At 41.1% G+C, this 12,065-nt stretch overlaps 1 protein-coding gene across 1 annotated transcript in view; it reads right to left on the bottom strand.

Moving 5' to 3' along the window:
- The window catches only part of SHLD1 (shieldin complex subunit 1), a 2,230,375-nt gene that overhangs the window by 352,358 nt on the left and 1,865,952 nt on the right, over window positions 1–12,065 (bottom strand). The gene's annotated exons all lie outside the window — the stretch shown is intronic.

Genomic DNA, 12,065 nt, shown 5'->3' with positions numbered 1-12,065 from the left:
ATATCTCAATCTAGGTGGTGGGGTTTAAGCCAGGTTTCTGTGACAGCAATGACATCAGGGGTATGGTTTGCTATCCAGGCATGGAACAGACTACGTTTGTTTAGAATACTTTGGGTATTGATTGCATAGAAGGAGATCTGTTTTTGGTGTGGTTTTTGGTGGACAGAGGTGGGAGGAGTGTTTAGAGCAGAGGTTTGATTGTGGATAGGACCAGGGTTAGGATGAATATCGCCTGCTAGAAGAATAGTAGTGGGGAATCTTTTCAATGTAGTTGTGAGTGGGTACCATTTTATAGGTTTAGTCTTGTTTTCTGGATTTAGGGAGACAGTTGGTGTTATTTTTATTTTGGTAATAGTAGATGGAGAAGGTAGTGAGAAGATTGATTTGTAATGGGAAATTAGGAGTGGTGGAAACTAGTTATAGGGAAGCTGTTAAGGGAGGTGGTTTGAGTGGGAGTAAAGTTTGTAAGAGGGGTTAGAGAGGGTGTAAAGGAGGAAGTGTGTGTGATGGAAGGGTGCAGTGTGGGAGTGGTTTATAATATGCTGTTAATTGTAATTGGTTGGTAATAAGAGGGGGGGTGTTTGTGTGGAATATATGTTTAGGAGTACTGGGGTGGGTAGAATTTGGGGGTAGGGTAGGGGAACAGAGCAGGATAGAGCAAGTAAGGAGAGTGTAACAGAAAAAAGTATCAGCAACTATAGTTAGGGAGCTAAGGTAGGTGGGAAAAAAGTAATGGAAAAGCTAGGAAAAAAGAGACAATATTTTGGTTTAAACAGGGAGTGAGTAGATATGAAAGAGATAAGGAGATAGGAGTAGGATAGAAATAGTTGCAGTGAGCTACAATTAGTTAAACATCCAAGGTAAAGTTGTTACCTCAGAACTGGAACTGAAAAAGTAGGCAGTTATAGGTAGAAACCCTCAGTGGAATAGTGTAGGGGTTTCTAATTTAATGGTAGATGCTGCCACCTTGAGGTAAGAGGAAGGGTGGCAAGTACAAGAGAGTAGCTGATCACAGTTTGTAGCAGTTAGGATTATTATTAGGTTCATGATAGGGGGAGTAGCAGGCTGTTTGTGGTTGGCTGTTAAAAGCGTACCTTGGGAGGGCAGAAAAACAGCCTTTATAGGTGATTACATATGACTTATAATGGCTAGTTTGTTGGTAAATTCCTTAAGGTACATATATTCCACAATAACTTTTACGCTGGGGAGTCCACTCAGGAGTAGCTTTCTGGTAACCAGGTTGTGCAGGCAAAATCACTGACCTCTCAGGGTTAGATAGCAGGTAGTCTCAGTTAATAATGTTGGCTGGGAGGAAAATACCCGGAGAAGAATATAAACAGACTTGGAAACTTGTGATCTAAATTTTGTGAATTCACCTGGAGCTGTCCATTCAGATCCATGCTTTCCTACAAACACCAAAAGTCTGGCATTTGCTGGACTTTCATCAGAGCTGAGCCAAAATTCAGAGTTGTCATCAGAGGCAATTGAAAACAAGTCCCCATCCTTATATGGGTGGAAATAGCCAAGGATTCTTAAACCATAGTTTTTACACTTTGGTGAAACAGCAAGTTTTTTTTACTGAAGTCAGAGCATGAGGGTAGAGAGAGAAATAAATATTCTTGAATATTCTATTTATAGAAAAATACTTGCAAATGTACAGACTAACAGAAATAGACCTCAGAAACCACTTTAGTCATAAAGGAGAGGTTGGTTGTCAGGGACCCCTGTCTCTTTTTTTGGTTCACCACAACTGACCATCAGCTGTTACTGACTCCTCTACTTATTTTCTGAATCTAATGAACCCACGTAATCTCCTCTCCAGCCCCAGAGATACATGTCTGATAGAGCCTGAGGGAGGTGAGAACTCCGCTGCAGTGCCATGTTGCTGTTGCTGATGCTGCAGGGTGTTTTTTTAATATAACTTAGCCTGCCCTTCCCCCTCAAACAGTACTTGTTGAATTTCCAGGGTGAATGTAAAATGGGGATGCACTGGTATATCACCTCAACTCTGTGGCAACGTGGCTTATATCCTCTGCCTAGTTACCCTTAGGACCACACTCCTCTATGCCTTCCTAGCCTCCTCCAGAGATTGACTGCGATGTGCATCTTCCCCCCCCACACACAGGATGGGCATTCACATCCTTCTCTGCCAGTGCTTCAGTCACCCAAGTCGCTAATCGAACCCAGATCACTGGGCTGTATTCAGTGCTTTGTCCTTCTCTGCCAGGCAATGGCTTAAGAACTCTTATCTTTGTAGAAGACTGTGTAGGGTGCTTTACCAATATTGCTTGCAGTTCAAAAATCCTACTGGATAATATGACTGCAACTAAAAAGCATATTTTCTATGAAAGACATCCAAGTTTAGAAGAACTGAAAGGCTCAAAAAGATAAATAGTTTCATTCACAAAGTCTAAGTCCTAAGTAGTCAATAGTAGATATCCTAGTGGTCTGAGGTAAAGCATCCTTCTCAAAAATGTCTTACAACAAGATGAGTATCTACAACCAGAAAAATAGGCTTACAGACAGAAGTAGTACAGAAAATTACCTAAATGGAAAAATAAGCCAGTATATTGTTAAATAAGACATGTCACATTGTCTATAACTGTAAGGACTAAACAAAAATATGAGGTTATTTATTTCCCTTCATACCAATATATTTGGAAAGTTACTGTATTATTAAAGCTGGCTTTTCATTTTCTTTTAAAGCAAAAGCATCGCAGTGAAAAAAAAATTGTTAGGAATTAAACTGATATCCTTCAAGCTGTTTACTGACTGGACATTTGGAAGAGCAAGTCTTTTCTTGCTGTTGCAATAACAGGTGACTTTAGAGGCCACCAACATCTGAGTTAGAAGAATGAACTATGACTGCATGGGGTGCAAAAAATTAATTAAAAAAGCCAGATAAATAATTTGTGAAACAGATTTCCTTTTCCTCTTATTTCCTTTATCAATAGTCCTATGTTTGATAGATATGCATGTATAATACATTAGGTTTTGCAAAAAAAGATGCTGAAGAAAGCACTGGTCATCATCTATTTGGCTATTAGGAAGCCTGCAGCAAAAAAGCAAATGCTTGCATATGTGTGTACGTGATGTATTCCATGGCATTGAACCCATTTCTTTAGATTTTATATACAGTCCAGACAGAAGAGCAAGTCACAGAGTTGAATCACTCTGCTGTAGGATCTCACACAGCCACATCATGCAATCAATGCAGAACCAGATTCTACACGTAGTAATCATTACCATATACAAGTAATATCCCAGCACGCTGCCTTAGTGTTGCATGTTTTGTAACTTATTTAGTTGCTATACATTCTAAAAACATAACTGGAGGGAGTCAGGAATGCAGCAACTCTACCCTGCAAAAATCTGTATTTCTGTGCCAGATGCATTTCAAATTTGGTGTGACTTTTTGTTCTTAATCAGTCATTTTCTGGTGTTGGGTCATGTTATGCTTTATACAGGTCACACATTATGTACTAGGGCATAACTTACTATGCAGATGCATTTCTTGTATGTACAGAATGAAAATGAGAATTGCTTTCAATGTAAGTGCATCATCCCAGTGCATAACAACATAAACCGTCTTTTAATTTACTTTGAAGCCTTTTATTTTTATCAATTTGTTAACTGGCTAAGTCCACTGGACAAAAGTTTTCATTTTCAGGTTGCATAGTCTGCAGATCCTACCTGCTTACAGGCAAAAGTCTGCAAGTGAAAACTGAAGAAATCAAACCCTAAACTACTACTTTGTTTTGACTACACAATATGGACTTAACAGGATTTCAGTGTTTATATAATAAGTAATTAGCATTACAACACTACAGGTGCAGTTTTTAATTCCAGTGTTTTGTACATGGTCTTCATTAGATGTTTTATAAACTGACCATGGCATCTGACCTTTATGTAAAGTGGCTATAGAAATGTCACAATTTCTTCCAGTTTGCACAGCAAAAACTAATTTCACAATAGTCCAAGACTAGGTGTGGTAAGTGTTTGGTTTAGCCATGGCTGGCATGGTTTAGTCACTACAATGAACTCTGACAGTGAAGCCTGAGTAACCAGATAAAAAAGTCAGCCATTGGTAATCAAGCATTACCTGTGTCAAAAAGTAGACTACTGCTATTAAATAATGCCATTATTATAAAAAAAATTACTTTTTCAGAACAACTTGTCTGCTCCATTTCTTCTCTACATTTTGAACAACTGTGGCAGCTTTCTAATGTACTATTCATGCTGATACCTGGCAGAGTGTATTAGCTTAAGTGTCTTTTCTGTCACTGTTTTTTTAAAGGGACTCAAGATTAGGTATGAGCCCTGCTGCTTAAATTAGGATGCTTGCAGAGTTATGACATCCCATAGGTTGGATAAACTACTTTTTAACATTTTCAGATAATTTTATTCTCTTTACTGTTAGTGTGTCTTTTGGGAGAGTGGGCAGGTGCAGTCTGACATATTGCTTTTCTCTGCTTTGTGGCACAGAGAATATGATAGGCGCAACTTTTATTTTGAGTAGATACAGCTGCAGCAAATGGTATTACTTTCCTTTTGTTTTGCAGCTGAATTTTCTCATGAGCAACGATGGATTTACTAGGTGCATACTGGTTGTTACCAAACAATGTACACATTCTGAATGCTATTTAGTTTTCATTGTACAATACTAACTAGGACACAGCTGTATTTGACAGTAAAAAGCACAGGTAGTTTCCATTGTCTAGCCAAACATGACAACTGCTGGCAATTAAATTAATACATGAATAGACAAGTGACTGCAGACAAATGAAAATAAAGCTGGTTGATTATCTAAGATGGATATGTATTATCAAACAAGAGAAAATTTCACATAACAGTCTTGTGCCTTCATGGTTTTTTAAATACATCACAATGACAACAAGATATAACAGTGAGGAGACAACTACTGGATGAAGGAATTACTGAATTCAGAAAAACACTGATAGTGCATCAAAGTGAGCAGAGCATGTGGGGCAGCACAGAGAGGTAGCCATAGCAGCTGTCAGTTCTGGACTTGTCACTACAGACAGCTGTTGCAGCTATAGGTCTGTGCTGTCAATTACACTAGGTCTTATACTGTAGGTGAGGCAACAGGGCACTGGTTTTGTTACCTATTCGACTCTTGTGTCAGTTTAAAGGTTATTTTAATATTATTGTAATGAAGGAAACTAGTGAATGAGATGCTCCCATTAGCAGGAGCTTGGTGAAGTAATGGTATGTGGTTGTGCTACAGGGATTTTATGTAATGTGCTCTGCATCGGGACGTGGTTCTGCATGCCTCTGGAAAATAATACACATACAGTGCTATGTCTTACATCGGTAATGCTGTCAGGCAACCACTGTGTGCCACAAACATTCTCAATACTTTGCCATAGGGTATGTCCTTCTAGCTTTGTTGTGGATAGTTTGCAGCTGTGCAGACAAACTCTGCAGATTATTCTGCAATTCACGTGTTTGTGAATCGTGGACTCTGCTGTGAATACCTACTGTTTACATGGATGAATACAGGTATGCAATGTTATGTGACATAATAACGAGCATAAGGGCACATTCTGAATTGCTTAAGACTGGGATCTGTATCTCTGTGTACTATCACTAGGAAAGTACAGACTTTGTTTATGAATCTTATGGGAACCTGACACGTGTAAGACAATTCTGACAGTGCCAACAGTACAAGTCAATATAGCTGAAAAACACTTTTAGCACTTATTAGGTTTGCTCTTTCCCTACTATTGTTCAACTGCATTGTGACCCACCTGCAGATAAAACTCTGCATATTACTGAAAATGATTTTCAGTTTCACATTATTACTATTCACTGCAATTACCTTCAGTGAGTCAATATGAATCCAATCCTGCCACTCTTAATTTAGAAAAAAGCAACTTTTGCATAACGTCCATGCTTCCGTTAATGTTACAAAAGTATTTCTGCCCAGTTTCCAATTAGGAGAATCTGAGGTTTCTCTGGTAGAGTGTATTCTTAAAATGGAATGTAAATTGCTTTAAGAGTTAAGATCATCTGTACAAGATCTTCTCATATATGATCGTGGCACCCTTATGGAGACAGGAATGAATCCCTTCATGCTTATGGATACCCACATCACTGTGATGATCTCTATGGAAAACTGCATGCCTAGAATGATACTGTAGTCATGTGAATGGAGAGCAATTTTTTAAAGATGCTAACATGCCTCATTTGAGTTGGAGATCGATATTCCTGAGTTTCCACATGTTGGAATTTTACTCCACATCCATAATGTGTGGAGTCTGTGATATGTTTTTTCTCTGGAGCCAGAGGAACAAATGGCACCCCTAGGTTGCTGGAGTCCGATCTGACCACTACGGGAATTCTTTCACTGGAAATGGAATCAAGGGAACAGTGTGTTCTTAAGACTGAGAAGTATGATCCCAAAGACGATGTTTGGTACCACTAAATTTTCCTCACGAGGCTGAATCATATTATTAGCTGGTTCTTTAAGAAAGCAGTTCAAATTTATTAGCATTCTTTACACATATGTGGTAAATATACATTAGTTTATGTCCAGAAAAACTTCTAAAAATCTTTTGCTCTAAGACAGGTGCAAATCTGACTTTTGATTGGTGACAGAAATTCTCAAGATATGAAAGCATTCCAAACTCTCAGTGATACATAAAACACACTTTGCCTACTTCAGCCATCCATCCTGATAAAGAGAGAACTGGACTTCCAAAAGTCTAAGGGGGGGGGCTAGGTCTAGGCACTTAATGAAAGCTCTTCTTGCATTAGAAGTGGTCTGGGTGACTGTGTAAAGGAAACTAATGTGAAGGCCATTGTCTGATGAAAACAGCCAGTCTGAAGTGGTACTTTAACAGTTTGAAAAACTGTTTTCTTTTAAGAAGGCAATTCTTCCCAACACACCCACATGCAGCTTCCAACTCCTGCACCCCTGAACTTAATGTGACACCACTATCCTACTCTCCATTAGAAAGGCAAATAGGTAATGAGGTGAGCTGATAAGGAGAGTTTCTCACAAAGAATTTTAGGAACTGCTTGTGTGCTTTGTGAACGGGTACACGGACAGGTGACTGTCCTCCTAAAAGAAACATCTTCTGTTGGGATCCATAGACAGGATGCTATCATCCCCTGAATCAGTACCATCGCTTATGGCACGCCAATTTGCTTTAGTATTTAGAGAAAAGGGGAATCCCCTTTGGCAGATAACAACCCTCCCAAATTCATAGCGTGCTTAATCAGTATTTTCATCCAAAAAAGCACTGAAAAGAAGATTAGCAGAATACCTACACATAAACATGAAATTACAAACTGAAGTAGGAACTACAGTCCAAGTAGTGTAAGCCTACTAGCAGACATTCTCAAAAAGGTGTAAATTGTGTCCTGCAAAGATACATTTGACTGCCAGATGTGCAGCACAAATCCTATATAGGTTAATGATCATTTTACATCATAAACCACTCTAGAAGACTCATGTAGATGAATAACGAAGGTGTGAATGAAAAACATGAACCAGGAAGTCCAGCGTACTTTCTAAAAATGCAGAAAAGAGATCCAAACCATTGGTAGAAGCCCAAATGGAAAACCACTTCATTTACTAGCATAAACCTTTCTAATGGAAGCTTTCTGGGAGGAAGGAAGAATGTGAATTATGATCTCACAGAGTTTCAGATCTCGTGCCATCATCGGAATTGGAGGAACAATGTTGTTAGCTTGAGGGAGTGAAGGTTCAATTGAGGTAATTTTGAAGGGTGGGTGAAGTAGATGAGGCCAAAAAAACCTGTCAGGGCTAGAACAGGGCAATTAAGAAACTTGATTACAGAAAAAGATGGGGACATGTGTATAGTACATCCTTGGACCAAGTATGCAGAACAGCGTCCCTTGGTGACTGTCCTTCTCGGAGGGATTATGATATAGAAAATGCTGAATTTCATGTTGGAAAAGTAAAGCAGAGGTTGCAGAAGAAGGGTGCCTCCCAGCAAATGAAAATCCATGCCCCTATCTCTGGATTTGGGGGTCATTATGGTGCAGAGGAATGAGTATACCAGACTGTCCATTAAGATGCTAGACTTCCCTGGGATGTGTGTAGCAGACAGAAACTGCTAAGAAGAAATTGTACACTGCCCCTTGACACAGGGAATAGGGCCAAATTCTCCTTTTTTGTTCAGCTACCATACCAACAACATATTGTCAGTCTGGATGACAATCAAATCCTTGGGGAAACGGTCCAAAAAGGCCTGCAATGCTAGCAGGAACACCCTCATCTCCAAGATGTTGATGTGAAGGATGACCTCATACTGAGACTAGGTTCCTTGGACTAACATGCCCTTGAAAAGCCCAACACCATCACCACCCCAGAATGGAAGCATCCACAGTCGCCATGGCCTGGGGCTGGGGGAGAACATAATGTCGACCTACAGTAACCACAGGAGATTCCAGCCACCTCCAAATGAGGTGATGACAAATATTTGTTAAAGAAACTGGAACGCTCATAGGATTAGTCTGAGAGGACCAATGAACTGCCAGAGTCCACTGTAGCATCCTCATGTGGGACTTCGTTAAAGGAACTAGACAGACAGAGGCAGCCATATGTCCAAGGAGGTGAAGACCTGAGGCCACTCCAGACTTGTGAACCTGGTGGATATAAGAAACCTGTAAATGAAGTGAATTTAGTAATGATAATGATGGTTTGACTTTGAGTGACTATATCCAAATGGCAACTGATAAATTCCTGTATTTGAACTGGTTCCAGGCTGAACTTGTCATAATTCACTGTTATGCCCAAGGACATACACAGCTCGAGAAAGTAATCTCAAGCCTTGATTAGTGATGCCCTTGTGGAATCAGTCAGAAGCCCGTCATCCATGTAGGAAAAGACCTCAAAAACCTACAGTCTGAGCCAGCCTGATACTACTGACATTCATTTGTTGAAAACCTGGTGAGGTTTGGTAAAACCAAACGGCACAGCCTGAAACTGGTAACAACAGGATTCCAGCCAAAAGAGCACAAACTTCCTGGAATGCCTCTCTATATTTATGTGATGGTAGGTATCCCTGAGATCTACCGGTCACATCTAGTCATCTTCCTCAGAATAGGTCAAATGGAGTGCACCATGACCATCCAGAACTGGGTCTGTTTGACAAGTTGGTTCAACTTACTGATATCCAAAATGGGTCTGGGGGTCTTTGTTTTTATTTGGTACTAAAAAAATCTCAAACAAACCCCAGATCCTTTTTAGTCTGGTGTGACCTCCTGGATGATTCAGGTGAGAAGCAATTTTCAGATTTTCACTGCTGTCTTCCTTCAGTGGTAAGGTAGCATGTTGTGAAGGGATTTTTGGAAGTTCTTAAGAGTGGACAAAAAAGAAATTGTAAAATCTTTGGACATGACTCTCAATACACCATGCGTCTGACATGATTGCCTCCCAAGCTTTTGGGTGGAGAGCCCAATGTCTCTTGACTGCCTACAGAGTACAGCAGTCAGGTACCTCTACCAGGGCACTAGAAGGGCCACACCAAAAAAGCCCTGCAGAAGCCCTGGTTCTGCAGACCACCCTTGCTCTTGGGTGATGTTCACTGTAGTTTCCCCCCTACTTCAGAAGGAACCTCACTAGGAATGTCCTGGAAAGTCTGCTTTGCTTTGAGATAAAAAAGAGAGCTGGTATCCACCTTTATGGTTCTGAGAGAAGGACCTCTGAGAAGCAGAGAAATGAACACAGACAAATGTATCAATGTCTCATCCTGCTTACTCCTTATCAGTATCTCTTTAAACTTTGGGCCATACAGGAAAGAACCAAACAGAGCATTAACAAAGGTCATCTTGAAGCAGACCCCAAAATTGCATACATTCATCCAGGTATGATAGCGCATGTAAATACTGGTGCCTGCTATATGGGACATTCCATTAGCCAGGCTGGATTACAGGCTCATGGAAACATTGGCTATAGACTGTGTCACAGACAACTGAGTCTCCATGGTCTTCTGAGCACCTGGAGACTGCTATGTTTCAATGACCCTTGGCATTTCATTGATAAGATCCCACTGATGTCTTGTCAAATGGGCAAGATAGTTCAGTGCACGTAAGGCAGAGTTAGATGAAGTGTACTTGCACTTTCTCAAATGATCCAATGCTGAAACACACTTTTGGGTGGAGGGAATGCAGAACTCTCTTCAGAGATGTCCTTTTTTTGTGGCTGCTGCAATCACTACAGCATTCATTGCCAGACTCTTGCTCCAGTCAGCTCTGTCTTTGGGAAGGACCAACATTTTATTGGATTTCTAGGGGATACATTATGCCACTTCAGGTTCTTTCCAAGTCCTCTTTGACACCAGGTCCACAAGACTGTCTAGAGGGGGAAGCCACTTAAGTTGATGCACCCATGCCAAAGGCTCCAGAAACACCAACTCCTTCAAGGAAGGGGCATTGGTGGTCTACCCTCAACTATGTTTCAACAATTCAAGTTAATCACCAAAAGAGGCAGCTTTGTAGGGATATTTGGAAGAGCCTTCTCCTTCATTGAGGTTGGCGTCCTTGTGGAGGGTTAAGGAGAGGGATCCAAATGCTTCCTCTTGTACCTACTCTTCCCATGCACCTCTTTGGCTGGAGAAGAGGGAGGAGACACATAAGAAGTGAGGTGCCTGGATGCAGGTGAGCCTGGAGACAAAATGAAGCAGGCTGTCCTGGAGCCAAATGATTCAGATCCACAGGTACAGATAAGGGGAAGACTGGGATGGATCCAATGTAACTACTGAAGCTCCTATCTCTGAATGAGAGAGGATCCTCTCCACAACAGTGAAAGCCAAAACCGAAGCCAGACAGCTGGACCCAGTGCTCCTCATATCCAAAGATCCAAGAGCGACACTGATGCCCAGTGCCAAGTCAAGATCAGAGCACAGTTACCAAGATCTGACACACCCAGAGGTAGAGCTGACTCTGAAAACTGGAATGATGAATCTGACCCTGGGAGACTGGCTTCAAACACACAGCCCTGAGGAACTCTTGGATCCAACATGCCTGAGTCAAGAACACCAAGAACTAAGCTTGTGCCTGAAGTGATGAAACTGTCAGAACTATTTGGGGAGGACAACTTTGTCAGACCCAACAACCCCAGAACCAAAGGAACCAGGGGAACAAAAGCAACATTGGAACCAAACCTCAAGCCTCAGACCTGAGGAGGCAGGCATGACTCCTAGTTGCAGCTGGGCCTGAAGAAAGGATCACAACAGTTGCTCCAGATCCAATGGTTTGAGTCTCTGAAATGACCTAAAAGAATTAGATGAGAAAACCAAAGGGTGGATTGGATACCCTGCTAGTGGTCATCAGATCTGAATACTGGATCTGCAATGATGAAGCCTAGACGCTGGAAGGAAGGAGGAAGGTCCCAGAGAAACCTCCTCTGGCATAAGTGGGCTGAAAGGAGAATTTAGTCTGCGTAAAGAGGCAGGAGGGTCTTTGGATAGACAGGGACTTGAACTGTTTAGAGTATGGGAGTTGAACTCCAAAACATTAATTACTGAAGACTAGGGAAGAATCAGCACAGAATGACCAGAAGAGGTTACAGCAGGAGGCACCAAAGGACAGTGTACCTTTGACTCCGGCTGACTCTCAGTAGATGAGGAAGAGCGTTTGCATTCTTCACAATGTTTACTTAGAAACTTTAAATCCTTGTCCATAGAGCTCTCCTTCTCTCATTTCTCTGCCTTCTTGCTGGGAGACAGAAAAGAAGAAGCAGCAGCTGATGGCTGGAGTACACCGTTAACCACCAGTTTAGCCTTCATTTTATTAAGGGCTCTGACGCCAAAAGCAATGCAGGTCTGACATTCTAACTCCAAGTGCACTAAACCCATCAATAGACTCACTTGCTGTGGGCATCTTGTGGGGGCAATTTATGCCTACAGGAGACCCATTTCTAAACCCTGAAACTTTTTCAGTATCTAAGGGGAGTATGGAAAAACATAGTATAGCACAACACACACAGCAAAGAAAAAACTACAACCCCACACTTCAGGGAAAAAGTCAATAAATGCCAATACACAATACCACAATACTATTCTAATAAA

Source organism: Protopterus annectens, chromosome 1.part2 (assembly GCF_019279795.1).
Source record: "Protopterus annectens isolate FY-2018-M chromosome 1.part2, PAN1.0, whole genome shotgun sequence".
In the NCBI taxonomy this organism is placed as follows: domain Eukaryota; kingdom Metazoa; phylum Chordata; order Ceratodontiformes; family Protopteridae; genus Protopterus; species Protopterus annectens.
This window is presented reverse-complemented; position numbering and strand designations above follow the sequence as displayed.